The sequence below is a fragment of the Temnothorax curvispinosus genome, unplaced genomic scaffold (assembly GCF_003070985.1).
Source record: "Temnothorax curvispinosus isolate PA1 unplaced genomic scaffold, ASM307098v1 QBEX01003038.1, whole genome shotgun sequence".
NCBI classification, from domain to species: Eukaryota; Metazoa; Arthropoda; class Insecta; order Hymenoptera; family Formicidae; genus Temnothorax; species Temnothorax curvispinosus.
The window spans coordinates 21,813-28,474 of NW_020212818.1; positions in this window are offsets into that span (position 1 = coordinate 21,813).

Sequence of the window (6,662 nt, forward strand, 5' to 3'; positions counted from 1 at the left end):
CGTAAAGCAAAGTGGTAACTTAATATTAGAGTTGAATATAAGTACGGTAATCCCACACCCGAGTCCAAAGTAAGTCTACACCTTTGTATCCCCCTCCCGTCCCTCCCGCGCCCTCAGTCATCTCCGAACCCCGTTTCCCTCTTACTCCGGGGTACCTCGAGCGTAATAACGCGACGGGATACTAGATATCGGCGGTACTCTGCGCCAAGTGCAAATTGCCACCACCCTCTCTGCCTATTGCAGTCTTTCATCCTCGTCTCTCTTCGTTTCTATCCCCTTTTTCTCTCTCCCCTGCCCGTATCTAACGGTGGTTTTGTCTTTGTTTTTCATATACCAATATACATACATATATTTTCCAATATACATACAGTCGCAATTATCGTAAACTGCAATTATGCAACAATTCTACCTAAGTAACTAGCGACTTTATATTTAGATGTTGTTATGTTAAGCAAGAATTATTCTAAGAAAAATAAAAATATTCGGCAAGAATTTTGATAATACGCAACAGTAATAGACTTATTTGTATCTAGCGATAAGTAATAATAGATTAAATAGAATAAATAAATCTCTTTGACATCTTTTCAGAACTTAATAACATTAAGCTTTTACTTATTTTGGTGCATACTCAAATCCACCTAATCTATGGGGCAGAATCAAATTTTTCTAAACAGAGTAACCGTTTGTTATACAATTAAGTTTGCATGACGAATTGTGCAATCATATCGTAATAAATTCCTGCCTTTTGTACAGACCAAGCGAGTTGTTTCCTTTATCCTTTCGTAGTCTTCGAGCGATTTTTAACGAAATGCGAGACAGGTGTTTTCAAAGTGTGCAGCCTTGGTACTATAAGATCAACTACATTATTATCTACACATTTCTTTGTTATAACATTTAAAACGCAGATTCCTTTCAGACATTTTCAAGCGACCTCAGTTTAAACACGTTAGTGTATTATAATATGTTGATTATATTCTTATTCTCTTTTCATTTATTTCAATATCTATCGATAATACTCATAAATTGTTACCAAAGAATTATTTATTGTTTAGAATGTTAAAGACATTAGACGAAATTTAATAAGAATTGTTAATATTTATTTCAGTTTGATCCATGTGGCAAAATATCCAGAATAGTGTTGGTTCTCCAACATTTTCAACTTTTTCTCGAATGACTTCCAAACTTACCTAAGGAGAAAGAACACTACTATTTCATATTTTTCATTCATTATCTAACTTATTGTTGAGCCAAGAGGTGTAATTACAAAGAATAGGCTTCGGAGGAAACGCGACACATCCCGCATAATTTATAATTAATCGGGGCAAGCGCCTCACTTCCGGGGCACGCAGCACAGCTGGAAATGGGCCAGTGGATCGCATTGGGGCAGATGCTCGCGTAAAACGCACATTTTCCAACAACGCGCAGGTGTTGCCCAGCATATTGGAAAGGCATATTGACTCTAAGGCTGTGAAGCGAATCCGAATTACGTCCGTGCGCGTTCGAACGACACTAGTCTCTATGGTATAGATGTTAAATATTAAAACGGAGGAGAACACAGGAATACGAAGTGACAAGAAGCAATTTGATACTTTTACGACAAGATATATTTGAGATAAATATGAAAAATAAAAATTTCTAAGGTCATTCAGTTATATCGTACAATATATCACTGATCTTGCGTTATAATACACTGGTAAATTCATAGTGTCAAATTATACTCAATTTGAGTCTTTTTAACTATTCTTATAGATCACCTGCTTCTACTCAATATGTCGTTAATTTAATTAAACCAATGAAATTAAAATAATACTGTTTTGCGTTAAAATAATAAATTTCGACACACATGGTAGTAAAAAATAACAAAATGTTATTTAACTTGAGGTATTGGTTTAAATTTCATCTTTTAATATTTAAGAGTGTAAAATAAAGAGAGACTTAAGATTTGCAAAAATAAGATAAATTTGAAAATATGTATTATATTGTCTGGTTTAGAAACTAAATACCGCGGATGAGACACGGCTCTGAAATTCTGTCGTTCTCAGGTTTGGTTGTAATAACTTGGACAATCGTTCCAACTGTTTCCATTTCCAGACTCTTGTGCGAACGAAAAGATATGAGGCTATAAAGTAAGCGAAACTTACAATCTCTCTCTTAAATTTCTTAATAAAAAATGCCAAAGCACTGGTAACATCATGCACTAAATAAATGATCTTAATTTATATAAAAAGACCACATCAAAATGCTCAAAAAGGATGACAAGCGGTAACGTTACCTGTCTTTAGAATGTTTCTTAAAATTAGTGTAGGATACAAGAAAATTACTTATTGAGTACTTACTCGTTGATTGCGTTGATGATCGATAAGCGGGTATTGAGCGCCGATCACATACTAGTTTCTATCGTCTACGGAGACGCGACACGTTACCGTTTGTTTACGTCAGGTCTCTCAGGCGTATCTCGTTTCTGAACCAGATCCGGCCGACCGCAGGCCGGCGTCGTTTTTCCGTTTTCTTCTCTTACGTTACACGCGCGTACCGTGTCAACGCCGACGCGGAATAAGCGAAAAACAAAGGCAGAAGCGGAAAGAAGAAATCGGGAGCGCGACAATGTCGAAGAGACAATATGGAAGAGAGAAACAGAGTAGAGCACGTTTTGTCATCTCGCCTTTCGACATCAAGGTTTCCTCGAGGCATTTATGCAAGATCGAAAAGTGTGCGATATGTAATTTAATCGCGCCTAACGGTTTAATCTCGGAAGGCAACTCACGCAGAGCAGATAAAAGTGACTAACGTAAACAAGGATATAATAAAATCTAACTCAATAGATCGGGACTGATTGCGAGTAAGGCGAACGGTGATGCAGCTAATCTAACAACGGAACGTGCGAATATTGATTTTAAGATATCCGTGAGTCAATAAGATTGCAGAGTTGACCTAAAGAAGATACAGCACAGACATACATGTAGAATAGAATTAATATATAAATAACAGAATTTTAATATACTGCGTGTTGCTAAAAATTCTGCAGTATACTACAGAAATATCATAAAATAAAAATTATGATTGCGCGGGGAGGAAAAAGAGAACCGATAAACGCGGCAAGGGCCCAACATCGTGCGTCGCATTGATTCGCGACGCCGCGCGCCTTGCATCGAAATCCCCGGAGCCGCCCCCTGCACGAACATCGGGTCGCCCCCATTTGGGCCGCGCCGAGTCATCCTGTTCCGAATACCTCCTACGGTGCGAATTACTATTCCACGACTTCTCGACAAATGGGCTATAATCCTTGATCCTTCGAACTAATACACACACATACACACGGCTACACACACATGATGCGGATCGATAATATGCTCTCTGGCTTCTCCTTCCTCGTTTTAACTATTATTCATGTTAACTATCATTGTTTTAACGCCAAAAACAGATCCAGGAGAGGTAACGAATTTACAAAACGCGATAAATTCGAAAAAGTCAGTTATATTCTAACAATTAATAATTTATATACACGAATGTGGAGTACTTTGATACGTGCGACGGGTTCTGTAAATTGGTAGAAGTTACGCAAAATTAAAGTAGAGTATACACGGACAAAGAACTTTTTTGTGAGATGATTTGAAGATTTGCAGCAAACGCACACTTCTAGCTTTGAATTTTTCGGCACAAAGAGGCCCAAAGCTCAAAGGGCCGAGCTCTTATATTGCCAATGGTCCAGAATTCTAAAAAAATTGAAAATGAATAGATTACCCTTTGTTTTTCAGGAACAATCCGGACCGATTTGTTTGTCGACGTTTTAGGGTGTTCGCCGCATTTGCTAACGTCTGCCACTTACAATCAGTCGATTCGCTAAAAGGGCGATCTCGTAGCGTACATTGGCGGGTTGGCCCGTGAAGGGTTGCGCCGAATCGTCGGGCAAATCTCCTATATGCCAATTTAGGTTTGCGAGATAGGAAAAGCATAATTAGTTAATTGATAAGTGATTTCTCAATAGTCATATTTTCAAGTATTGATTATTATTTGCCCAAATCAAAAAGAGAAAACGATATCTTTTTCTGCCATTTTTTGATATTTAAATAGACATTTTTGTGACTAATTCTTGTAAAAAAAGTCCAACTGGGACGAAGTGAAGACTGAAGCAATTAATATTGTTTGATTGCCGCTCTGTTTGCAAGAAAATTTTATCGAAAAGATATCGACCGCGGACGAAGGAAAGTATTCGTTGATGAAAGAAAGTAGCAGAGACGCACTTTCGCGAACGCCTAGGATGCGTCACGCAGATTCCACGCGTCGCATACGCATTTTTTTTCTTGCGCACGCAACGCCATCGCGCTTTCTGAGTCATACCGATCCTCCGAGTGGAAAAGTTCGTTGCTGTTTACACGTAATCGATCTGTGCACGCGTCTCCCTTACGTAATCCTATTACATCGTCTATAACTCACGTTGCAGGGTTTGAGAGAGCATAACGATTGCGCAAATCCTCCAAATCGATTGTCCTTCCGCAATCGAAGGCTTATCCTATAAACGACAACGCATCTGATCGCTACAGATAGTGTAGATTCCCACGAAAAATTGACGCGATATGAACGTTACCAAAATTTAATTTCGAAATTGTCGAGTTTTGGTGCCATTTTTTAAGTCTAATTAATATTTGTTACACATCCATTTTCGTTGTTTTTAGTATTGCTGAGGAGTTATCGAGACGAGTGAAAGAAACAAGACAATCAATTTTGATTTAAAAATATTCATCAATTTAAATATTTGTATATGAAAGCTTTTTCGGTTTTCCTTTCTCAGTTTGACATCATTTTAACTTATTCAATTTTTTACATAAGCTTAAAAACTACTGACGATAATTTTTGTTTCAATTGAAAGAACTTTAATTAAGGAAACGCATCGAGATGACTTAGGGCGAAAAGTATTAAAAAACGGACGCTGATCGTTCTCATTGAAAGCGACGCGTGTTTCGCGAACGACATATACGCGGGGCTGATTCACCCTCCCGCTCCATTCATTCTTACACCCTTACTACCACCTCGTGGCGGGAAAACGCGCAGCCGCGTTGGCGGCGAATACATTGTTCTCCAAATTGTTTCGTCGCAGTTCCGACGAGCCTTCGTTCCAGTGATTCGCTCTAATCACGAAGACTGGACAGAAGTGCATTGGGTCGTTGCACGTCGAATATCGAAAGCTTCAGTTTTGCGCGAAACGCTCCGAAAAATGAATATTCTCTAATAATTACACACGTGTTTTGTTTAACTTATTAAAAAATATATAAATACATGAGAAACTTTTCTGATTTTAATAATTTAAATAATATTCTAATATTATTCCGCACAGAGAGATTAAAGCATCGGTGATACGGTAATGGTCAACATTAATTGATAATATTGACTTAGATAATTATAGCCAGGTAAGAGTAAATAAGCGTAAATTTTACTTTTCAACAGAAGCTTAATTCAAGCTTGATCATCAAAGGGTTAATGCCCAAAATTAAAAGTTGCGCGCAAGAGAGTCAATGAATCTATAATAAAGAAAAAAAAAACGATGCAAAGAGGTAATGGTATTCTTAATTTTTCAAGACACTTTTCAGATTTCACGTATACTTCCGGTTCTTTTGAGACGTCACGCTCGATTAAAAAATTCTTCATCACATGCTGAAGTTTCTATATATTCGAGGGGAACACACTTTGGAATTCTTGAAAACGCGAACGCGAAGAAACAGTTTTTACGAATCAAAATTGGTACATTCGCGACGCATCCGTCGAGGATAATCCCCGCGATTCGCGCTGCGTAGGACGCACGTTTTCCCATGTCTCACGCGCGTGATGGCGAACTCACCGCGGATATACAACGGTTTCTCCCCTCCTCCCCCCGTTTGAGAGGGGGTGAAAACTCGGTTAACCGGAAGTGGCGCGTCGCCGCCGCCGGCCGAGCAGACACGCGGCAACGCGACGCGAGGCGACGACGCAACGCGACGGCAACGTTAACGTGACAACGCGGGTACCTCGGACACGACTGATCGAGTGACCGAGGGGGTAGCAATGTAGCATCACGGGGCATACGGCATACCCCTCCCCGTCACGCGCGGGAACACGCGCGCGGGCGCTTACGTATAGAATTACGCGTGTGTCCGGGCGCGGTGTGCGTATACTACTGTCGTACACCCGGAGGCTCCGTCCCCCATTTCATTTCGAGAACACGAGGCGATTCGAGGGAAGAGAAGTGCGCCGCGACGGAGAGCGTGGCCCGTTCCCCCCCTCACCCTCTCCTACCTACTACCGTACCCGTCGTCATCGTTTTCTCCCTCCGTCGCACGACTTTCTTTCGGCCCCTCTCTCTCGCCCTCTCTCTTTCCATCCTTCTGCTCCCCTAGCAAGAGCGCCCCGTTCGCCCCCCCTCCAACCCTCTTCGGCACGCTCTCGCGTGCGTGAATCATGCATATCGATTTTCTTTCGTTGGAGTAAGCGAGGGCCGTGCGGTAGTCGCTCACGTATGCCCGCTACTTTCCCCTCGCCCGTCCCACACTCTCTTTCTCTTTCTTTTTTTCGCCCCCCTTCTCCCCTTCTCCCTTTCTTTCTGACGGAGAGCTCGGGGGCCGCGTCGCGCCCCACGGGCGAACCCCCTTCTGAAAACGCGTATGCACGCGGTACCTGATTCTTTTCGCACA